The sequence below is a fragment of the Gopherus flavomarginatus genome, chromosome 3, assembly GCF_025201925.1.
Source record: "Gopherus flavomarginatus isolate rGopFla2 chromosome 3, rGopFla2.mat.asm, whole genome shotgun sequence".
Classification (NCBI taxonomy): domain Eukaryota; kingdom Metazoa; phylum Chordata; order Testudines; family Testudinidae; genus Gopherus; species Gopherus flavomarginatus.
The window spans coordinates 278,069,808-278,095,069 of record NC_066619.1 but is presented as its reverse complement, the minus strand read 5'-3'; the positions used below and the strand labels follow the sequence as shown (position 1 = coordinate 278,095,069).

Sequence of the window (25,262 nt, the reverse complement as noted above, 5' to 3'; positions counted from 1 at the left end):
AATACAATGCATGGTAGCAAAAAATGCAAAACTAATTTAAGGAATCTCTTTATAAAAAAACCACAGGTATAATTAACCAGTGGAACTCACTGATACGAGATATGGAGTCAAAGAACTTATCACCATGCATAAAAGATTAGCCATGTATATGAATAATAATACTCACAGTTACATATATAGGCTGAAAACTGCTAAGGAATATAAACCCTCATGCTCTGCACCATAATGGATGAGGTTAGGAGTCAAGTATCAGAGTGGTAGCCATGTTAGTCTGGATCTGTAAAAGCAGCAAAGAATCCTGTGGCACCTTATAGACTAACAGACGTTTGGAGCATGAGCTTTTGTGGGTGAATACCCACTTCGTTGGATGCATGTAGAGATAAGGAGGTTAGTTCAATCAGGGAGGATGAGGCCCTCTTCTAGCAGCTGAGATGTGAAAACCAAAGGAGGAGAAACTGGTTTTGTAGTTGGCAAGCCATTCACAGTCTTTGTTTAATCCTGAGCTGATGGTGTCAAATTTGCAGATGAACTGAAGCTCAGCAGTTTCTCTTTGAAGTCTGGTCCTGAAGTTTTTTTGCTGCAGGATGGCCACCTTAAGATCTGCTATAGCGTGGCCTGGGAGGTTGAAGTGTTCTCCTACAGGTTTTTGTATATTGCCATTCCTAATATCTGATTTGTGTCCATTTATCCTTTTCCGTAGAGACTGTCCAGTTTGGCCGATGTACATAGCAGAGGGGCATTGCTGGCACATGATGGCGTATATTACATTAGTGGACGTGCAGGTGAATGAACCAGTGATGGTGTGGCTGATCTGGTTAGGTCCTGTGATGGTGTCACTGGTGTAGATATATTGGGCAGAGTTGGCATCTAGATTTGTTGCATGGATTGGTTCCTGAGCTAGAGTTACTGTGGTGTGCAGTTACTGGAGAGAATATGTTTCAGGTTGGCAGGTTGTCTGTGGGCGAGGACTGGCCTGCCACCCAAGGCCTGTGAAAGTGTGGGATCATTGTCCAGGATGGGATGTAGATCCCTGATGATGCGTTGGAGGGGTTTTAGCTGGGGACTGTATGTGATGACTAGTGGAGTCCTGTTAGTTTCTTTCTTGGGTTTGTCTTGCAGTGGGAAGCTTCTGGGTACATGTCTGGCTCTGTTGATCTGTTTCCTTATTTCCTCATGCGGGTATTGTAGTTTTGAGAATGCTTGGTGGAGATTTTGTAGGTGTTGGTCTCTGTCTGAAGGGTTAGAACAGATGCAGTTGTACCTCAGTGCTTGGCTGTAGACAATGGATTGTGTGATGTGCCCGGGATGGAAGCTGGAGGCATGAAGGTAGGCATAGCGATCGGTAGGTTTTTGGTATAGGGTGATGTTAATGTGACCATCACTTATTTGCACCGTGGTGTCTAGGAAGAGGACCTCCCCTGTAGATTGGTCCAGGCTGAGGTTGATGGTGGGGTGGAAGCTGTTTAAATCATGGTGGAATTTTTCCAGAGTCTCCTTCCGATGGGTCCAGATGATAAAGACGTCAGGAGGTTAGAAGGAAACTTCCCCTATGGAAAGGTTATTCCATATGCGTCCACTAAAGGGTTCTCTGCAATTTATACTGAAGCTTCTAAGAAAAAAGAAACATTTGTAGCATTTCTTGCAACAATCCAGCTGTATTATTGCTAGCACTGGTGTAGCTGCTCCATTTCAGGAGATTAGTTGCAAAATGTTTTACTATTATCATTGCCTCAGACTCAGGATGCTGGACTAGATGGAATATTGGTCTGATCTTGTATGGTAATAACCATGTTGAGACCCACTCCCAGCTTACTTCAATATTTATGGGAAGTGAAATAATTTTGCATGATGAAGTTTCAAGATTAAGTTGTCTTATTACCTTGGAGGCGTCAGAGACATACTGTTTCCCCCTCACAAAGACATGCTGTTTTCCCTCATCAGCAATTAAAAAGTGCTGAATATTATTCTATATATACTCACACAAGTGAGCTTACTGGAACAAGCTGTATGTAGCTACCTGCATGAATGTTAAAAATCATTTGGCATTTCTCTAAATGGGATTCTTGCAAGAGAAACCGTGTCCCAAACAGCTGAGAGAAATAGACACAGCAGACCCAAAGAAAGAATGCAAGGATCAAATAATGCAAGCATGGTGAATACAAAATAAGACTAAAGGTTCTACTCCATGGCCTGCAACATGGACCATTACCAGGTGGACTGGAACAAACAAGGATCTTAGTGTGACAATAAATGCAGGCCATGTACAGTTCTGGGAATTACTTCAAGGCAAAAGCGTTTGGAGATCTGAAGCACAAAAATATATCTTGTGCTATTCTAAGGGGCTGATGCTGCACTGCCACAGGTAGCAAAACTCCCATTAGCTTCCAGTGGGAGTTGCATGCGTTCAACACCTGCAGGTTCAGGCCATAGATACCAACCAGCTAGCACCTCATGTTTTGTCCACTGTAGAGATATGCACTGTTGCAGTTTGCACTGCCCTTATTGAGCAGGGACCAGCTGAAGCAGTACAGCTGTAACCCACACTTGACTGAGAGTATCGATTCCCCTTCTGTGCCAATCCACAGAAGATACGAGTCTGGTTCAGCCCTGCTTCCAGGGTTCAATTCACTGTGTGTTGGCCAAGAGGGCAGCCATCCCATGGTGCTGTCCACATTAGCCATTCGATTTCAGATGCACTATTGCCCTGTGTCTATACATATGGTACTCTCTGCAAGTGGATACAGCAGCACTGGACTGGGGGTCTCTTTCACAGTTCTGAGCACAGCTTTCTACAGCAGGTGCACTGCCGTTGCCTAAATGGAAGTAGTATATTGTGCTGAAAATATTACATTCTATATGCCACAAATTGGGAAACACATTAATATGACAATTTTATTTAATGTGGCACTAGATTGATATTGTAATGGTTACCATATATGATTCTGCTTTTATTTATTGATGTTTGGCTGTTACCTCCAATGACTTAATATTATCACTTATTTGTATTACAGCACCACCCAGAGGCCCCAACCAAGATCAAGAGCCTATTGTGTTAGGTGTTGTACATACAGACCGGGTCTGTGGTTGTGTTGTAATTCAAGATAAATGATTGCAAATTAATGTAAATTGACTGTTATGATTGTAAATGCTAGTATAGTTGCCCCAAAATGGTTTTGTCCTTGCTTGTGGTTCAACCGAAGAACAAACTATTTGTGTCCTGGAACAAGCATTTATGAAGTGTCTACACTAGCATTTATACGTGTGTTGACTATTTTGACTTAATTGGCAATCAGTTTTCATCAGTTGCATCACAACCAAAACCACTGACCTATGCGGACCCACAGTGAGAGGCAGTCGCTGCCCCAAAGAACTTGCAGTCTGTATAAACAGAATAGACAACCGTGGGAAGTTTTGTTGACTGCTTTCAATTTGTAATACCTCTCACAGGCTCTTCACATGGATTCCTGGGTGCTATATCATCACACTGTTCTTTCTAGTGAGATGGCAGAGGCTGTTTCTCCTCACCCTAACTGACTGTGGGCCTACTGCCCTAGAATATATTGTAATGAGCATGACTTTAGGTGAGTGGCGATATTTGAGGATGTGAGCAAGTTGTTCTCTCCTTTTTTTGTGTGTGCACTTTGTGGAATTTTTTTCTTTTTCTATTTTGTTAGTTTCCTTGTTCTTTTTGCACCAGTGGTTTCCTGCGCTCTTGTGTGCTCTCCTTAGAATCAACAGAGGGGCCTTATCAGGGTCAGAGTGTGAGTCAAGCATATGCTTCTTGCACCCAGAATCAGTAGCAGTTATCTATGCAAGTGGTCCTCTTGGCAATAAATACTGTGAGACCTGGGCAGGAAACACAAATTGTGGATAGACAAATAACCACTGCTAGAAGTTAAGACTTTTTTGGGTAGCAATGTCTGGGTAGGTTGACCGGTCTGTCTGTTGAGGATGATTGGTATTTTGATGAACTGTGTAAAATGTTTTACTAATCTTCACTCTTCTTCTTTCTCTTCCAGTTCTCTGGTGTCATGGAGATGATTATCTGATTGAGTAAGACAGCAACAACATTAGTACCTTCCTTTATTTGATATGTGCAGCATCTTTCAGGAGTAGGATAGAGGGATTGATTTTTCCCATGCCTTCTAGCTTTTTCTGCCTTTTGTGGGAGGTTGTATTTTTAATAAGGTCGAAGGGAAAGAAAGGAGCAAAATATACGGTAAGGAGAAGTTAAAGAATAAAAACAGGAGTATGGTTGTTTTGTAGCATTAGCTTTTTTCCTGAATTTAACTCATTCTGGTTAGTATTTTTTTGTGAATGCAGGTGCTAGTATAAGCTTTTCCCCAAAAGCAAAACAGAACAAACAAAAAATGGTGTAATAGATTTAGGACATTTTTCTCCGACTTTCTCTTACCTGGCTATGATGTTGGGGTAGGTAGAGGTTTCCTTCTATCCACTAACCATTATTGCAATTATCTTTCTATCTAGCAAACCCATCAATGAATCTTTGATAGAAAGAATCCTAGAAAACTCCTCACATTCTTGAGTATTTTGGGGACTGGCCTGGTGTTAGATTCATGAGGCCAGAAGGGACCATTGTGATCATTTAGTCTGACCTCTTGTATAACAAAGGCCATAGAACTTCCTCAAAAGAATTTCTAGCTCATATATTTTAGGAAAACCTCAAATCTTGATTTAAAAATTGTCGGTGATGGAGAATCCACCACACATGTTGGTAATTTGTTCCAGTGGTTAAATGCTCTCACCATTATAAATTCAGCCTTATTTTCAGTCTCAATTTGTCTAGTTTCAACTTCCAATCATTGGATCATGTAATACCTTTCTCTGTTATATTTAAGAACTTATTATGAAATATTTGTTTCCCATATACATACTTATTGACTGTAATCAAGACATCACTTAACCTTCCCTTTGTTAAGCTAAACAGATTTGAGTTCTTTGAGTCTATCACTATAAGGCAGAGTTTCTAATCCAGAGGTCGGCAACCTTTCAGAAGTGGTGTGCTGAGTCTTCTTATTCACTTTAATTTAAGGTTTCACGTCCTGGTAATACATTTTAATGTTTTTTAGAAGGTCTCTCTATATAAGTCTATATATTATATAACCGAACTAGTGTTGTATTGTAAAATAAACGCGTTTTCAAAATGTTTAAGAAGCTTCATTTAAAATTAAATTAAAATGTTGATCTTACGCCGCCGGCCCCTTCAGCCTTCTGCTGGTCTGGGGTTCTGTTCACCTAGGCCGGCAGCAGGCTGAACAGAGCCTTAGGCTGAGACCCCAGCTGGAAAGCGTCCGGCAGCCAGAAACCCAGACCAGCAACGGGCTGTGCAGGGCTGGCGGCCGGGACCCCAGACCGGCAGTGGGCTGAGCGGCTTAGCTCACTGCAGGAGCGGCCCCAGGGTTTTTGGTGCCCTAGGCGCAGGGCCGGCTTTAGCCATTTCACCGCCCCAAGCACGGCGGCATGCCGCTGGGGGCACTCTGCCGCTTGCCAGTCCTGCTGCTCCGGTGGACCTCCCGCAGGTTTTTCTGCAGAGGATCTGCTGTTCTCGCGGCTCCGGTGGACCTGCCGCAGGCGTCCCTGTGGAGGGTCTGCTGGTCCTGCGGCTCCCGTGGACCTGCCACAGACGTCCTACGGATGCTCCACCAGAGCCATGGGGCCAGCATACCCTCTGCAGGCATGCCTGTGGGAGGTCCACGGGAGCAGCCTGCCGCCCTCCCGGTAAAATACCGCCCGCCCCCCCAAATCCTGGCACCCTAGGCGACTGCCTAGGTCACCTAAATGGAAGCACTGGCCCTGGCTCACTGCTGCTCAGAAGATCCATCTGCTGGCTCCTGCCAGCTGGGATCCCGGCTGCCAGACCTGCTCAGCCTGCTGCTGGTCTGGGGTCCCGGCCCTGCCCTCATACAGTGGGTACCTACCTTCTCCCTGGTTCTGGCCCATTCTCTTCCTCTCTCTGCACTGAGCTGAGGGTGGGAGTGCACTGAGCACAAGGCTGGGGGACAAGGGTCTGGCCAGCAGCTAGATTGAGGGAGGGGGCTCAGGGTTGGGGCAGGAGGTTTGATTGTGGGGCACTTACCTGGGCAGCTCTCATTTGATGTGAGGGGTGCATGTGGGAATGTGTGGGGGGTGCACGAGCTCCTGTTTGGTGCTCAGGGTGGGGATGCGGGGGTGCAAGAGTCAGGATGTGGGGGGATGCATGGGGTGTGGGGAGGCTGGGGATGTGGGAGGGTGCAAGAGTCAGGCCAGAGGGCTGGGGGCATGTGAGAGAGGTGCAGGTGTCAGGGTGTGGGAGGGGACTGGGTATGTGTGGGGGTGCCAGAGTCAAGGCTGGGGTCGTGGGGTGGGTGAAGGAGTCAAGCAGAGGGCTGGGTGTGTATGAGGGTGGTACAGAGCTCAGGGAAGGGGCCTAGGGGCTGTGCTGGACACAGGGCAGAGGGCTGTGTGTGGGGGGAGGGTCAGGGCAGTGGGCTGGAGGGGATATGCCCTTTTCCATCCACCCCTTCCCCAAGGCCCTGGCCCCACTTCTTCTCTGCAGACTCTGGGACTCCCATGACCTATTCAACCGGAGCGCCCGGCCTAGCGCAGCAAGCTGCTGCCCCCTCCCCCACCTTCCCTCCTCCCCTGGAGCCATGCTGCCGTGCATGCAGCGCTTTTAGGGGTGGGGCTGCCAGCTCCTGTGGAGCAGTGTGTCTGGTTCTAAGAGGAGCAGAACATGCTGCCAGGAGCCCCATGGTAATGGGTCCAGGGCCGGGGGGTTGGATAGGGGATGTGATAGCAGGTGGGGTGGTTAGGGGCAGGGGGGTCTCTGGAAGGGGCAGTCATGGAGTGAGGGGGGGGGCTCGGGAGCGCAGAGCCCACGGCTTGCCGCGCTGGGAGAGTGGGGCCATTTGCCCACCTCTGCATTAGGGTGTGCCTGGGCACATCCGGTACACCTTGTGCGCACACCTATGCTTCTTCCCCCTGCCCCCATGGGGGTGGGGGCAGAGGGCAGAGGGCAGAGAAGAGCGGGCCGGGCTAGGCAGGATTTTTAATGACACACTGCTCCATCAGGCAGCAGCGTGCCATTAAAAATCGGTTCGCGTGCCGTCTTTGGCACGTGTGCCATAGGTTGCCGACCCATTCTAGTCCTTTAATTGTTCTCATGGCTTTTCATTGAACCCTCTCCAATTTATCAACATCTTTGAATTGTGGGGACCAGAACTGAACACAGTATTCCAGAACGGTCATCTAGTGCCAAATACCAAAGGAAAATAACCTCTCTATTCCTACTCAAGTTATGCATCCTAGGATTGTATTAGTTACTCTGGTCACAGAATCACAATGGGAGCTCATGTTCAGCTGATTATCCTTTTTCAGAGTCACTGCTTCCCAGGATAGAAACCCAACCCCATCTTGTAAGTATGGCATACATACTTTGTCTCTCTATATATTTGTTTACATTTAAGTGTATTAAAAAGCATATTATTTGCTTGTGCTCAGTTTACCAAGCAATCCAGATCACTCTGTCTTCTCTGCTTCACTTTTTTCTATTCAGGGAAAATTCATTCCTTGCTGATAAAGTGACCAACATAAATCACACTTTTTTGAAACCAATTATCACTCCTTTGACTTTAATTTCAAACTAGCAAATGTACACTTACCATCAACCATTTGTAAATGCATTAGTTATTTTTTCTAAGATTTAGCATGTACCGAGATGTCTCCCAGATTTAATAAACAGGCTGAGAGCGGCTTTCTGGGCAATTGCAGTTGCAGGATCCTCTCCATGAACCATTCATAGCTGGCAAGCACACTGCATAATCCAAAAGACATTACTTTTAAACTGTCAGTCTTTGTTCTGCTTCAAAAGAAGTCTTCTCTCTGCTTTTTAGATCTACTTTCACTTGCCAATAACCACTTTTAAAATTATAGATGGGAAACCAAATTGACCTTACTATAGCTCCAATGAATTGTCTATTTGTGACACACTTGGAGGTTGGCTCACCTCCAGCATAAAAATTAGTGATAAAAGTTGACCTACTTAGCTGGTCATTAAATCTTCACAGTTTCCACCTTTGTGTTAAGTCTATCCCATCATTCATGTATGACATTCCTAGGTCCCTTAAAATCATTTTTCTCTGGCCTGCAAAATATAATCATGTTGCAAAACCAAAATATGGCCCCCTCATGATGCAACTTTATAAGAAGGTGCCATTTTGTGAGAAGGAAGAGCTTTCCAGGATGGTTATGAGACCACTTTCATTATGGACATTTTTACAGGTGTGTGTTTGTGCTAGTATTCATGAAACGTTTGTCTCTGCCAGCATTCTTAGAGATATAAACTCATTCACCTTCATGAATAAAAAAGGTTATGTATACCAGAGCAACAAATTGGCCAGGGTTTTATTTGCAAAATTATTCACAAACATTTTTTTCTGTGTTTGCAGTGCAATACTCGATGCAAGTACATGAGCTCTAGTGCACAAGCTATTATGCTTCTGTTCAAGTGTTGCAGTGAATTTGCTTTAGAAAATAAATGCACAGAAAAATGTTTTTGCTGGTGTTCGTCCTTTATTTTGGTATATTTCTTGACGCTATTTTGTTTTCTGCTGAAGTAATATATGATTTGCTATTTGGTGTCTCTGAAATTAGGCATCATATTAATATACAGTATTAAAATACAGGGCCGGCTCCAGGCCCCAGCGTGCCAAGCACATGCTTGGGGCGGCATGCCGCGGGGGGGGGCTCTGACGGTTGCCAAGAGGGTGGCAGGCGGCTCTGTTGGACCTCCCACAGGCATCCCTGCAGAGGGTCCACTGGTCTCGTGGCTCCGGTGGAGCATCTGCACGCCTGCGGGAGGTCCACCGGAGCCGCGGAACCGGCGAGCTGCAGAGAGCCCCCCGCGGCATGCCGCCATGCTTGGGGCGGCGAAATGGCTAGAGCCGGCCCTGTACAGTAGCTGTTAAGATAAGTTGACATGTTTAAAGGCTGGGTCTACATGGCAAATATAAGCATTTACCCCCTGGCAGAAAGAGAAAGATTTAAGCAAAAGTACTTTCATATTATATTAAAAGCTGATATAATAATGTCACACTGCTGACCAAGTGAACCTGCCACAGATTTTGTCTCATAGAATACCAGTTTCTATCAGCATAAAAGATGTTAAAGAAATGGACACACCAACAGCCGGAGAAATCATTAAAAACTGGAATTGTCCCAACCACTTGAGCATAAGCTGGAAATGGGCAAAATAATTATGCTACTTCCATTACACATGGTGCACAGTTGACAGCAGAATAGTAATGACATGAAGGGAAAGACAGATAAATGTGGCCTTTGAGGCTTGTCTGGAATTACTCCATAAGTATCAAAACAAAATTTAAATTCACTGAGATTAAATATGTGGACCCTTAAATACAGAACATATTTGGCAAAAACTAGTCACTGAATCTATGGCTATGAATTTCAATGCAAGGGAATCAGGATCCTTAGGGTAGGTCTACCCCATAAAAAAACAAAAACAAAACAAAAAAAACACCCCCAGAGCCTGCATCAACTGACTGAGGCTTGTAGGGCTTATGCTACAAGGCTGAAAATAGCAATGTAGATGTTCCTTCTGAGGCTGGAGGGGCCTGCACTCTGAAATCCAGTGAGGAGGGTGGGCCTCACACCTTAAGCTTATACCTGAGCATGAATCTCTACACAGCTGGTTTTAGTCTCCATAAGCACAATCTGCAGATGGAGGCTCTGAGACTTACTGTCTTGTAGTTGTATAGAATCAACCACAGAATATCAGGGTTGGAAGGGACCTCAGGAGGTCATCTAGTCTAGCTCTCTGTTCAAGGGAGGACTGATCCCCAGACAGATTTTTTTTTCATTTAAAAACCTAATTCCCTAAATGGCCCCTCAAGAATTAAACACACAACCCTGGGTTTAGTAGGCCAATACTCAAACCACTGAGCTACCCCTCCTCCTTTTGGCCCCTTTCAGAATTCCAGTCTATGGGCCAGTTATGCTCCCCTCACTCACTGTGAGGAATAGTTACTTACATGGGTAACTCTAGAGACTTCAGTGGGACTGTTCACACAAGCAGGCGCTCACCCAGAAAAGGACTGTACAGTCAGGTCCTAAACTTAGAATGTAAATTCAGACTTAGATTGTAAATTCTTTGGATCTTTTTGTTCACTAGCACGATGGGGTCCTGGCACTTTTCACTGCTTTTTATATATTATTAGTTAGCCCCTAGTTTCTGTAGCATTTCTGTCCGAATTCCAATGTGGTGTTGATTATTCCTACTTTAAGGAATCTTGATCTAGAACCTTCACACTATTAGTCATTGTCATCTGTTAATTTGCTTTCTTTTGCCTTGAATTTGTCAAGAGCATTTCATCCTGGATTTATAGATGAATGGAGGAAGACCAGAAGCTGACCATTTTGAACATCTAATCTGACCTTCTGCATAACACAAGCCAGAATACTTCCCTAAATTAATTTCCTTTTTGAGCTATAGCAATCTTAAAAAAGAAAAATCTATGCACCATCTCTTTGACCAGTTTAATTCTAGGGATTAGAACAGCTGACAAGAAACCAGGATTATAAAAGGTCAGTCCTTGAAGGTGTCGTAACTTGCATTGACTTGAACGGGAACTAAGTGAACTCAGCACCTTGAAGGATCAGGCCCTAATTATCTAACAGGCCACATACATGGGCTAATGCCTGATCTTGATGCACCCAACTAGTATTTGCCTTACATGAGATATGGGCAAATATTTGGCCCATGGTTTCATAAAGGAATCTACAGAAACTGTCTCATTCAACGCTTCCTATTGTGAAGTTGAATTGGGAATCAGCTCTCTTAGAATCATAGAAGATTAGGGTTGGAAGAGACCTCAGGAGTTCATCTAGTCCAATCCCCTGCTCAAAGCAGGACCAACACCAACTAAATTATTCCAGCCAAGGTTTTGTCAAGCTAGGCCTTAAAAACCTCTAAGGATGGAGATTCCACCACCTCCCTAGGTAACCCATTCCAGTGCTTCACTACCCTTCTAGTGAAATAGTGTTTCCTAATATCCAACCTAGACCTCCCACACTGCAACTTGAGACCATTGCTTCTGTTCTTGCTCTTGACATAGTTGGACTGACCTGTGTCATTCTACACACTGTAGTAGGAAGAGGGCCTGAAACATAAGCCTATGTATCAGAGGCCTAGTATGAGGCCTGGGCTAAAGTAGTCAAAACTTTGCTAATAAAAAGCAAAGTTAAGTTGTGAGTGTCATGGTATAAATTCTCACTCTGAACCTTAGCGTCCAAAAGATGCGTACCAGCACGAATTCCTCTAAGCTTAATTACCATCTTAGAACCTGTAATGTTGTCACCAACCAGGAATTACAGTGTCTGGTACACTCTGGTCCTCCCAAAACCTTGCCCAGGGACCCCCAAGACCCAGACCCTCTGGATCTTAACACAAGGAAAGTAAACCCTTTCCCCCAACGTTGCCTCTCCCAGGCTTCCCCTCCCTGGGTTACCCTGGAAGATTACTGTGATTCAAACTCCTTGAATCTTTAAACAGAGAGGAAAATGCACCTTCCCCCCTCCTTCTCTCTCCCCCTCCCAGACTCTCCCTGAGAGAGAAAGTAATCCTAACACAGAGAGTAATTAACCTTTCTCTCCCCCTTCCCTCCTTTCTCCCTACCAATTCCCTGGTGGATCCAGACCCAGTCCCCGGAAGTCTCACCAGAATTAAAAAAACAATCAGGTTCTTAAACAAGAAAAGCTTTTAATTAAAGAGAGAAAAACAGTAAAAATTATCTTTGTAAATTTAAGATGGAATATTTTACAGGGTCTTTCAGCTATAGACACTGGGAATACCCTCCCAGCCTAAGTATACAAGTACAAATAAAAATCCTTTTAGCAAAATACAAATTTGAACTCCTTCCAGCCAAATACACATTTGCAAATAAAGAAAACAAACATAAGCCTAACTCGCCTTATCTACCTAGTACTCACTATTCTGGACATATAAGAGCCTGTATCAGAGAGATTGGAGAGAAACCTGGTTGCACGTCTGGTCACTCTCAGAACCCAGAGAGAACAACAACCAAACACTAACAGCACACACAAAAACTTCCCTCCCTCAAGATTTGAAAGTATCCTGTCCCCTAATTGGTCCTCTGGTCAGGTGACAGCCAGGCTCACTGAACTTGTTAACCCTTTACAGTCAAAAGAGACATGAAGTACTCCTGTTCTATTAACCCCTTGCTATCTGTTTATGACAGTGAGCAAGAGGTAGGTCCTTGTCAGAGAACCTGGCAAGAACAGGGCTGATATTGCAGAAACACACATTCCTAAGTGGTGCTAGGCATTAGAATATATACGCAAACACATTCCAGAAAGGTGGTACAAGAACACTGGTACAAGCACATTCCCCAAAGATACCAGGAACATGCTGACGCATCCTAAACATAAGATCAGGATGACAGCATGATGGATAGAAAAGTTTTGATCGAAACAGGTACAAGATAATGGGGTGGTGCTTAGCTACATCAGAGGGTGGCACCTAACTACATCAGAACGGTAATAAATAATTTGTTTGTATCTGTGTATAAATATGTATCTCGGGGTCAATATCTTTGTCTGACCAAGGGGAGAATGGAAAGTCCTGCCATTCACTGAGCCAGTCCACTGTCACGAGCATACATGTCTTAATGTACCTGTAATCATTGAGTTGAGGCATCAGCACCACGCTTCATCGGCAATAAACTTGACCAAGTTCCTTCACTGAAAACCGAGTCTGTGGCTTTATTGGCCAGTACTTGGCCAGAGTCTGTACAGCATGCAGAGAGAACACACACACGCTCGAACATCTGACAATATTGGTGACTCCTGTCACATATTTATTTTGTGTTCATGAAAGAAAATCATTTTATGGACTGCCATTACGAATATCACACTGCATGGTATGTAGTAACTCAAGGAATTGTTGCATCCACTTATATTACCAACATTCGGTTAGGATTGCTGCATTCTGAAACAATGATTTGCTGAGCGTAGGTTCCATTGCCAATGTTTGTAATGAAGAAGGAAGAATCATTGGGATTCTTTTGAAGTTACTCTTCTGCAATGCTTTCTATGACAAGAGGGATAACTGAGATCATAATTTTGCCTGTTACTGTGTCCAAGTCTGTTGTGGCATACCAACATACGGGACCAGATTCTGACATACTTATGTTGAGCAGTATCTTACTCTCTCAGTAGACCCATTGAAATCAATGTGTTGACTATGGTGTAAGGCATTACTTGGTGTGAATAAAGGTGACAGAATCTGGCCCATAGAGAAGTGGTACAATGGTATATTAGAACTAAGAAAGATCTCATGAAAGAGAAGAAAAACCACAAATAAATCAACTTAAATTCCAAAGTGATTTGCACAAATTGAAACTTAATTTTTCATGCAGTGAGTTTTTGCTTACCATTCTCTAAGTCCCCAAATACACAAATATCAGGTGAGGTGAAAAACTTTTTATTGTTGGTAGGCGACATACAACTGATTGCACCTGTTAGTTCATATGAGAAAGAAATGGAGGTACAAACCAGAGGGCGGGCTATGCAGACAAATGTGGCTTATCTTGGCTGACCTCAGGAGAAATGTCCGAGTCATTCTCATTGTGCTGAATGCTGTAGTCAATGCACGCTTCTACATTGCCCTCCTGGATATTGCCAAAGATGCAGACAGTTTAAATGATTTTATTTGCTTTGTGTGCAAAATAATGCTTTGTGTCTAAATTAATCAAAGTCAAGATATAGTTCATATGCTAGACATCACTATTTCAGCCCTTTGGAGAGGCAAAAAAATCACTAATGCTACAGTCTAATTAATTGCTGTGTGAGCAACCAGTAATTACTAAGGGATAAAGTCTAATATCAATGGCACATGAAATATTAGGTTGCATAAAACTTGCATTAAATTAAAAGAGGGTTTTTTTATTGTGGGGGAGAAGGATGTGCATTTTTCCTTTTAACTTGTGGAATTCCACCACTGCTAATGAAAATTCATTGCTTCCTTTTTAAAATTGAAACCAGGGTTTAAAATGTGCACATTGCAAGAAATAATCACCCAGACGAGGCATTTTTCTGTCTACAGTAGTTGTCAGAGCAAAAGCCGGGGAGTTTAGACTCCAGAGCTCTAGTGCATGCTGTGTGGTACCACTCTCTCGCTGTTGTGACACTGGAGAAGCCACCAAGGCTAAAAGTGTCAAGAGTGTCCACTGACTTTGGATGCCTATTTTGAGATGCCTCAAGAAGGCCTGATTTCCAAAGTCGCTAAGTGCCCACAAATCCAGTTGAAGTCAACAAGAGCTCAGCAACTCTGTAAATGAGGTAGATGTCTCCAGTTAAGTATCCAGAAATGGAAACAGTTAAGAGCAGTGGATCAGTTTGAGAATGGATACATGTAGGCAGTACATATCACTGTAGGAATGGTAGTGGAATTAGAGATGGGAAAGGATTGAATTACTACAGCTGAGCAAATAACTCATAATAAATAATGTAGCTAGTGAATTTAGCTTCTTTTTATGCTTCCAGAATACCCAGGGTTTTATTGTGATTTCCTCACTATTCCAAATATGGTACAAGTAATGCACCTCACAAACATTAATAAATTCCCAGAACATCCTTGGGATGTAGGGTATTATCGCTACTCAGAAGAGCCTGGCCATTTGCCCAATCCTAGACCATGCTGCCACTAGACTATCAGATCAGGAAGGATGAGTTTAAGGACTTCATATGTTAATTATAGAAAATCTGAGCTAAATAAAGGTGATTCTTGTGAAAATCCAGTAGACGACAGCCAGTGACATCTCCCATGCTTCTATCTGGTGGTGGTGGTGTCTAATGTCTTTCTCCACAAGAGCCATCAAGGGATTGATTTAGTTGCCTTCAAGATCTACTGTATGAATTTGTGTACTCTCCACAAAAGGTTCAAACTACTACCCACTTCTTTTCACCCCCTCCTTAAAAATCATCTGTGGGAATTCATAGAGTCATAGAAATGTAGGGCTAGAAGGCACCTCAAGAGGCCATCTAGTCTACCCTCCTTCCCCTCGTACGTCCCCGCTGCCTGTGGAGCAAGGAAGAAGTATGCCTAGACCATCCAGGACAGATGGTTGTCTAACCTGTTCTTAAAAGCCTCCCTGGATGGGAGAATCCTCTCCCATCCCTTTGCTGAACTGTTGTCCAATGCCTTGTCTAATGTTAGGCCATCCTGTCTTTCATGGATTTTAAGTTGTTTAGAGCAGGGCATGTGCCTTCCTGCGTATGCAGAGCAGTGAGTAACTTTGTTGTGCTACATGAATGGGGTTTAATGCTAGTGTAATGGAATGATATGGCTGACCCAATTCATTTCAGTGACAGTTTACCAGCAGCTCAGGACAAATGATGCAATAAGGATACTTTTTTTTAAGTGTTTGACTTCAGCGGGTAGTTTATTCTGCAGCCACATTTGGGGAAAAGCCAGACTTGATTATTTTCCTAATGTTTTAAATTAAAGAGCAGGACTTCACTGGCCTTGAAAGTAAGAGAAACAAACATTTGCTGGCTCGTGATATTGGAAGAGCAGCCCAATCTGAAAGGGATTCCTGACTGTTGCTACTTTGTGCTTCTACTTTCTCTGCCTTCTGATCATTCAGAAACACATAGGCATAAATTCTTTGCTCTATCACTGCTGAGAGTGCAGCTTCTCTTGTTCTCTTTAAGGAATGCAAGGACAAGGAGGAATGACAAATATTTATTTGGATCTGTAGGAGAAAGCCAGGCTGGAGGAGTGGATCATGGAGGGAATATGGGCAGGCTCTGGGTAGAAGCTCTTCAGTGAAGTAGGACAGAGAAGTTTCAAAAAGGACACTTTCTGCATATCTTTACCACTGTCACACTAACCCTCAGTGTCTCAATTTAGGACTTTCTTTAAAAAGACTGAAATAAGAAGTAAAAAAAAAACAGCTCAGAAGTTCTGCCGGTGTTCTTGCTGAAAAGAAAACCCTGTAGCAAAAACTATATCCAAACACTTTTTCTATTCCTTTGATTTTTCTTTAGCAGCCAGTTTGTCCACCAGGGGCACAAGAGCATCCCACAGACTGTCTCTGAAGGAAGTCAAACATAAGTGCTCTTAAAAGACAGGGAAGAGGACAGTTTATTGTTTTTCCTTCCTTTTGACTTCACAGGAAACTTTAGCAGATGAATTTCTAGTTTTTGTAATTCCCATCAATTCGCTAGATTTAAAAATAAATTCTTTATTGATTTTTTTTCAAGAAAAATGAAAAAGCAAAAAAACCAGGGCAGTGATCAAGGCATTTAAATTAGTAGTTTAAAATAATGAACTGAAGTTAGAGAGTAGATGGGGAAATCATTTGCCCAAGGTCCCAAAGCAGGTGAGTAGCTGGAATAGAACCCAGGGTTCTGGGCTCTCAGGCAACACTTTAGCTGTTCTGACACCACAGCAAGCATCTACTCTGTGGCAGAAGTTGGTAGGAACATGGACTTGTCTTCTCCACAGCCCTCCCTGGCCAACAACTCTAGACTTGCACAGGCCTTAGGTGATCACAAGGGACTGTGATTGTGACCAGCTCTACACAGAAAGTGCAAAGGGAAGCTTGTTGCACACTGATGCAAGAGCCAGGCATAACATGTCCCTTGCTGAAGAAACTAAGCTAAGTTAGATTCATATGAATGCAACTCCTGATCTCTTTTAGATTAGCGAGTTGCACATCCCCAAAAGAAGGTGAGGTTATTTCACAACAGACTATAGAAAAGCCCAGATGAAAGCTGACAGTTCCTGAAAGCCTTTCCTTTCAAGCTGTTGAAAGAAAGAAAAGCTTTTCAAGCTGTTGAATATGCAAGAGACAGAAAAAGCAAGGAGTTTGCCAAGTTATGTAATTTATTTGGATGTTCCAGCGCTAACTACTGACCGACATCCAATCAACAACCAGCTTGCCTGCATGGAAGTTCAGTGACTGATGCAAATACCTGACCTCAGATGCATTATGAAGACCATTGCATGGACTTTCCAGCTGATAACTCAGTCAAGAAATCAGTAAAGAATCTTACTTTTTATAATTATGGATAAAGAAAGCTGAGATACTGTCGGCCTTGGATTCACTCACCAGAATATTGCATGCCTTTTCTGGACCTTTAACCAAACAGGTTTGGGTTACTTAATACACGTTATGTTCAGATCTTCGTAAATTAAGAGCAAAGGCCATTTTCATCTGAGCCATTTTTTCAGGCAATATTTTTTTTCTCCTCTTGTCCCTTCTGCTAACTGTAATGTTCTAATTTTCATGTCCAAGGAACTGGGTTTGTTTAGATTGCAGGCCTTGGACCTGGTTGGCTGAGCCACACCTAGTTGTTCTTGGACATGGAAGAATTGTACAACAAGTTAAGCAACTGCAAATCTAATCAGATTTTGGCTCTGCATCCTCCCACTACAGTGGGACTTCCTTAAATGTGTGTAAAATGTAATTAGAAATCTATGCTAATATCTCTGATTTGAAGTCTGACTCATTAGTTGTAGTTGCAGTCATTTATATTAATACTGCAAGTAATCATTGTTGCATTGATAAAAGGGCAAATGAATTCAATTAATTCAAAGCTGAAGTGAATTCATAATATGGATAGTGGCTTTTCTGGAAAGAATAGTAGTGTTTGACAATAGAGTCTGTTATTAGAACTTAGAAGATTGTAGACCAAAGGCATCATTGACTGAACTCCATTAAAATCAATGGACTTACACTAGGAAGGAATCTGGTCCATTATGTTTAGAGTGCAAATGAAGTCCAAGTGTTCTTAAGATGGAGCATTAGAGCTACCGTAAAGACACTAACAGGTGATTCATATGTGAAGAGAAGCTTAGCTAAATCACGCATTTTTGTGTGGGGGGTGCAATTCTGTATCAAACTCCTCCAATTCTAAGGACCTTGTGGAAGCCCAGGTAGTGGAGATAGGGAGTACTCACACTACACATTATGTTGCCTTCCATGGGCCACTAGACATGGGAACAGAGATCAGTGTCCAAGCTAACATGGCTAGAAGAAACATTACCTATTGTAATTGGGCCTGCAGCCATCAGTAGGGTAGGGTAGGGTGGGAAGACAATGTGGAGCAGGCTATGAGGGATAGGAATTTGGGTCATGCTGCCAAGGGGAGGGAGTCCTGAAGATCAGTGTATATGGTTGAGTCTCTGCAGGTGTCCCAATATCTAATAGAACTACGAAGAAGAGATTCACAGAAGTTCCGCTTGGTGTGTTTTTTTCCCAATTTATGGAGACATTGGCTCTTAGTGATTTTTTTTCCTTCTGCAAAACTACACACAAAACATCATCACCAAAAATTTTACATTACGTTCAGTCTTTGCTTCTTATTTTCCTTCCCCATTTATTTCTATGCAATATTCCATTTAAAGCTTTAAAATAAGTAATTATCCAGGGTTGGGTTCCCTATGAAAGCATATTTTCTTCTACAACAAGGCCTGTGGTGGGAGCACTGGTTCAGAATACTGCTTCTCTGTCACTTCCCACTAAAAATCAACCCAAACAAACAATGAGGGCTTTCCTGGGAAGATGGCAACAGCTTTCAATGCTCCCACTGACTTTTCTTCTTTAAGATCTTCAGATTATTTATTTTAATATTCGTGTCTTTAGTGCTGGTGTTATTGCTGAAAACTATGAGAGATGTTGTTTGTTCCAAAAAGCTGAGATTTTTTTTCTGCCGCAGCTATGACTGTCCTCTAGTTTAAAGTAAAGAAACTGACTCATTCTTTGAATACTCCTTTTAACTCCTGTGACTCAGAGTCGTACACAGGGAAATGGCATATCTCAGTCGAAAAGTGAGGTGTGGTGGGCGCGTATAAAGTTAGAGAGATGCATACCCCAAATGCTACAGACTCTCACTCTTGGAGTGTAGCCTGATGAGCAAAGTGAATCTGGTGAACTTTCAAGCAGAGAAGTTACTGTACATCTTACTCAACTTGATTTTGATATGAATAGGCTTTGTAGAATTTTATTTTTTTAACAATAAAAAATGGCCATCCTGGGGATTGGCTCTGGTTTGTTGGTGCTCCCTCATCTAGTGGTGTCTCGCTGCCGACGCTTCTGTTGTCAGGACCTGTGTTACTCTCAGGACCACAGTGTCCTCTTCTGGACACAGCCCTCCAGCTGTGCCCCACTTGGTTCTCTGCCCCCACTTCTGATGAGGGGGGACAGCAGTCATCTGTTCAGCCACTTGCCTCAATGACAGGCTGCAGTCCAGGGACTAGCCACCTGTGTCAGTGGCAACTGGGATCAAAGGGTGGAGGAGCAACAGTCACACACTGTGTCACCTCCAACCCCTGGCATCTGTCTCCCTAGGCCATTTCTCTGCAGCCCTAGCACCTTCTCTACCCTTGTATCATGGCCCCAGTCTGGGAGAGGTCAGCCAGGAGCTCACTCATACTCCTCTGACCCCACCCACCACTACTTGGACCAATATACTGCCTCTTCTCCCTCCTTCAGGGCAGCCAGTCCTCCCTCCTCAAACTCCAGGGAGTGACTGAAGCTTTTCTGTTCAGAGGCCTTCTTATATGGCCCAGCCTGGCCCTGATGGGTTAGAGAGACAACCATTCTCCTGATTGGCTATCTCTACAAGCTCTTTCCTAATTGGCTTCCTACCGCACAGCCTCCCCTGGGCTGCTTTAACCCCTCTTCTGCCAGTGTGGGGCAGACACCCCATCACAATAACATCATTGTTTATTTTTAAGTATTTTTTTTAATGTTTATCCATTTATATTTTCACAGTTCCACTGAACGATGGGTTTTAAGCATAACTTTTATTTTGATCTATTTAAATTTTCACATGGGTGGGAAATTATGGCAGGGGTCAGACAATATTTATGTAATGACAGTAGATGTTGAGATTCAAAAAAATAAAGCTTTATAGCTGTTCAAACACAAATTGTCAACATCATCCGTCAAAATATACAAAGTAAATACCCTTACATCAAACTCTATTTTCTCCAGCAGCAATTTTCTTACTTTGTGTAGCTGTAAATTTCTATTAGCTAGGGAATTTTTGGGGTTTTTTTTGGCCTGTTTGTGTACATACAGTGAAATTAAAGTTTATCATCATTTATCAGTACAAATTTAATCCTTCCTGGATAAGAGACAAATGAGATTTGCCTAGATATGAGACAAATTCCGAAATCAGTGTCCACAGTTGTGGGACTGTCTTTTGATTACCCTTGGGGTCCTGCTTAATCAACATCTAAATCAAGGTGATTCAGGTCATGCAGTTCTAAATTAGAAAAATGATTTATTCCAGGTACTGAAAGCAAATGAAGGAATGTTTATAAAGCAGAACAAGACAATTTAAGCTAACCATACATGCTTACCACAGATCTAGAGATAGCTAGTGGTTGAATCATGACCCTGCTATGCTTCTGAGGTGCAGATCAACAAACTGCTGTCAAAGCCAGTTCCACACACAGGGGGTCCTTACTACTGATGAGAAAACATATGGTAAAAGTTGTGTTATACTGCCTGGTTTTAGAAATATGCAGCAAACACACAGTTTAAGCGTTAAGAGCCTTAATATCAAAGAAATTTTTGTTCCTAATAATTACGGTTGAGTTGTGCAGAACCAGTTTGACAGAATAGAGATAATGCCAAGAGTCTGCAAGGTTTAAGTATTGCTGAGAGTATGTAGTGACACATGCTCAAATGACAACATCCTTCAACAACATTACAGGCTGGAAAATCAATGGCTTGAGAATTATAGCAGCTTCTCATTTCCATCTTGTGATTTTTTTTCACAGAGATTTTTAAACTTAAAAATTAATCTTAAAGTAACAGGGACAGATTTTTAGATCCCAGTTCTTTGCCAATCCACTCCCCGTTGTTACTATGCCCGATGCCAACATCCCCAAGGGTCAATTCCAGCCACTAGGGATTGCTAGGCAGTAGGGATGTCTGGTCATACTTCTTTTCCTATAGACAAAGCCCTTAGGCTGGGGTTGTGCCATAGCTATTCTGAGTTGGAAGTATTTTACATGTATGTTGCACAGCTGTCAATGTCTAAATAAGGTTCAAGGTAGTGGAGAATCAGGACCACTGTGTGGATCTCTTTCTTCTTAAATTTTACATTCCTTCTGCTGTTCCTGTTTTACGATCTGTTTTTATGATGACTCACTGATGCAGATTCTGATGATTTATTACAATGAGGTGTTTGCACCACCGGGTCTTTCATTTTGTTTGCCTTTTAAACAGTGTTATAGCCTGTCATCGTGTTTCATGCCAAACGCCACTGACTGAAAAGAGCCTGATGCTGCTCTTAAAACTCTAATTAGGAGTAGAATGCCCATTGACCAGTTGGGACCAAGGATTGTCCCTGCTGTGACTCTGGTGTCGTCTCTCAGAATAAAGGGCATTTACATTGTGTAGCAGCGATACCTTTTTCTAACTACAGCAGCAGATCTCGTGCTTCTTTCAAGTATGGAGCTTACTGCTGAAAGTACAGAGGCATAAATTGCATATAAACAGTACAGATGGGAGGCAATATAATCTAGAGATTAGCGCACTAGACTAATTCTGGATACTTGGGTTTTATTCCTGGCTCTTCGACCAGCCTGCTGAGTGACCTTTAGAATCATAGAACACCAGGGTTGGAAGGAACCTCAGGAGGTCATCTAGTCCAACCCACAGCTCAAAGCAGAACCAATACCCAGACAGATTTTTGCCCCAGATCCCTAAATGGCCCCCTCAAGGATTAAGCTCACAACCCTGGGTTTAGCAGGCTAATGCTCAAACCACTGAGCTATCCCTTTGTAAAGCACATTGAGATCTACTGGTGGAAAGTGCTATGTAAGACTTAGGTCTCATTATTTTTATAAACACTACTGGTGGAATTTTGATGCCATTGAAGCTGATGACAAAATTCCCATTGACTTAGGGCTAGAATTTCAGCCTCCCAGATCTCTCTAAGAAAGGACGTTACAGGGAGTGCTATGAAAAGAGGGACATCTACCAAAATAGAAGGAAAATGGCAGGAACATCTGAGCAGAAAAAAGCAAAAGAAAAGAGGGCTGGTTCTCCACTGCCTTGCATCTTGTGTAATAATTTACCCACATGCAGTCTGTGCAGAGTGAGTGAAAACAGTACTAAATTAGAATGGCAGCATTTTCCACCTGCTTTATACAGGTGTAAATGGTTTTAAACAAGTTTTCAGGCAGAAAGGAATTAGGCCAAAGATGGGCATAGACATAAATCATTACAACCAAGAAGTCTCAAAGGATCTGGATTAACACACAACTCCAGAGACTTGTGGGTCTATAAATAACCATGATGTAGTTGTCTTTTTTATGTAATTTGCAGGATTTGTCCCTAAAATGATTATCCAAACTTGGAGGCATGCCCTCAGTTCTGCTTATATATTTCCCAGAATGCATCTGCTTTTTAGCATAAGCAAAGTGCCAATGTCAGCAGCTACTGTTCCAGAGAATTAAAGCATTTGCGTCTGGCACATCTTAAGTACACTGAGCCACATCATGCCATCTTGGAATCAAATGCGAGGGGATCCCCTATCTCTCCTCCCTCTTACCAAACTAGGGGTCAGCCACTTCCACAGCAATGGTTCCCCTTTCCCTAGTCATAAGGGGTGGGCAGGCTGTGTGGGGCAGTGTGTGAGGTGTGGCTCAGAATAAGGGGTGCCCATCACTTTTGCGTCCCCTGACCCTGTGAAATTTCAGCAGGGAAAGTAATAATAGTTCCAGTTCACTTTCCCTTTTCTAGAAGGCCTTAGACTTGAGGGGGGTCCTGAGAATCTAAGTTCCTGACTCTAATCTCACCCACACTAGTCCACTCTTGAAACTTATATCACCATAGGTATAGCTATGTTGGTTGGTGCAAAAAAACCCAATACCTCGACTGGCATAGCTGTGTCTGCACTGTTGGAAAAGCTATACTGACAGAGTGCTTCTGTCAGCATAGCTAACGTCATTCAGGGAGGGTGTCTTCCTACAGAACTTCTTCTGTTGGGGTGTGCTGGGTCTACTCTACTGCAGACAACAGCATTACACTTGTGCAAATGAAATCAGAACCAGACCCTGACTGTTTTCAAACCCAAAGTTTGGATGACTCAGTCGTCCCATCACACTCTTCCTCTGTGTTTGGAACCCTGAGAAATAGTTTATTTAAGTTTGGAATCCAAGGTCATCAGGATCCACATAGCTTGAAAATATTTGTTTTTGTGGGGTTTTTTTTAACCTTTTCAAGTTGCCTTAGAGAAATGTACATGGGGATTCCCTGGTCTTTGAAGACTTTACTCGACAAAGCTAGTATAAGGCTCCTGCACTTGTCCGTATCGTGAAAGAAGTGCCAAGAAGCTAATGAGAACATTTTCCACATTTTTAGTTCCCTGAATCCAAGCCTCTCAAAAGCCATCATAAAGTTTAGTTGAGCCTCACAAACATACCTTATGAGGTAAGCAAACATAGCCCGTCATGAGTGAACACTCAAACGACCAACCAAAGCCCATCATCTACTAGTGGATCCTAAAAGGAAAATTCAACTTTCTCTATATTCTTAAACTGTGCTCATCACCCTAGTATCTGAGCACCTTCCAGTAGCGCATTAAGCAACATGACTAATACTGGTCATGTGTTGTCTGTTTTCTCATCCTTCTTCCAGAGTTTATGCAGTGGAGTATCATGTTTTAGTAGGTTTTTTTTTCCTTTGTGTATTGAAGAAAGCAAAGTCAAAGAAATGTGCCTTTCACTTGGAACAGAGGTGGTGAGGTCTGTGATGTTCTTTGTTCCTGGTGAGGTTCATGCCATAGTCTCAGATTGCTTTGGAAACATGGGGATACTTTAAAGCCGTTGCTCTTTGGAAAGAGTCTTTAACTGTGAAACTATTTGGCAGAGCAAAGCTTAGGTACTGTGACTTCTCCCAAGGTGAAATTCTCCCATGGTACACAGGGCCTGCAGAATGCCTTCTGTGCCACTTATAACCCCTCCATATATGTGCGTATTGGGGGGGGGGCGGTGGGAGGAGGGGAAGAGAAGCCAGAAAAGGGCCCCCACACAATGGGTCTCCACTAGAGCTGGGCACAACTTTTCAGCCAAAATTCTTTTTAGAGGAAAAATGCAAATTGAGATCAACTAAAACAATTTGTGGGTTCACAAAGCATCAGTTAATCTCAATTTGCCAAGACTGAGATTGCTGGTAGAAATGTAATTTGAGGGAGGGGTCAGTTTTTCTTGAAGTGATACATCATCATAGCAATAAGCCTGTAATTTTGGCAGCATGTGGTGGACGGCACCTGGCAGTGGGAGAGCGAACATATCTTTAGTAATGATGCATCTCTATTTTTAAAGAAACCCCAGTGGCAATACTGATCATATTGACTAAATGCCTGTGTATGTATGCATGTGGTTTCACAAGTACTACGCCTACATGTACTATAACCACATGCCAAAACATATATATTTACTAAGGTTAAGTAAACGATTAATGATAAACAGTTTATTTAGTGAATTTCACTTCTTTTTCTGTTCTTGGATTGTCCATGAACCTTACCAGAATTTTCTCAGATATATTGATTGTTTGAGATTAGAAACCAAAAAAATTCTGTAGTTCTTTAGTCAAGAGCTGGCTATAAGTATTCTGTTTTCAAAATTTGAGCAGTAATTGGTTGAAAATTGGTCATATGATAAGCTTTTAGCCCCTTATTGGGCAAGTATTAATCTTTACAATTAAGCTTCTGGTGGGAATATTACCTATTTCAAAATTGAAAATTAATTTCAGATACCCTGCCAGTAAGCTCATTTGCTAACGTGAATATTCATGGAATGCAAACACACAAGAGGCTGAAATTAGAGAGACAAGGTGGGTGAAGTAATATCTTTTATTGGACCAACTTCTTGTGTTTCTCAACAACAGAAGTTGGTCCAATAAAGATATTCCCTTCTCCCCAGTATTTGCTCAACCCTTGTAATGGCAGAAGACCCTAATTTTCAAATTGTAGTGCATAAAGTAAGGTGACTACATATATATATGATTCATTGACTTTCGTTTTGTTAATATTGATCATTAACCAGACCCTCATGTCTGAAAGGCAGTTAGCTCTGAATGTCAATGAACGGTCATTATTTGAATCCATTTGGAGATGTAATTGTGTGTCATCTGCATATGATTAGAAGCAGATGAAGTGTCAGTGAACCACACCAACTCAAAGGCAACTTTCAA

General features: G+C 42.7%; 1 protein-coding gene across 1 annotated transcript in view; it reads left to right on the top strand.

Annotated features, from left to right (window-relative positions):
• LOC127046410 (uncharacterized) overlaps positions 1-25,262 on the top strand; it is a 412,139-nt gene that overhangs the window by 67,206 nt on the left and 319,671 nt on the right. The window lies entirely within an intron of this gene.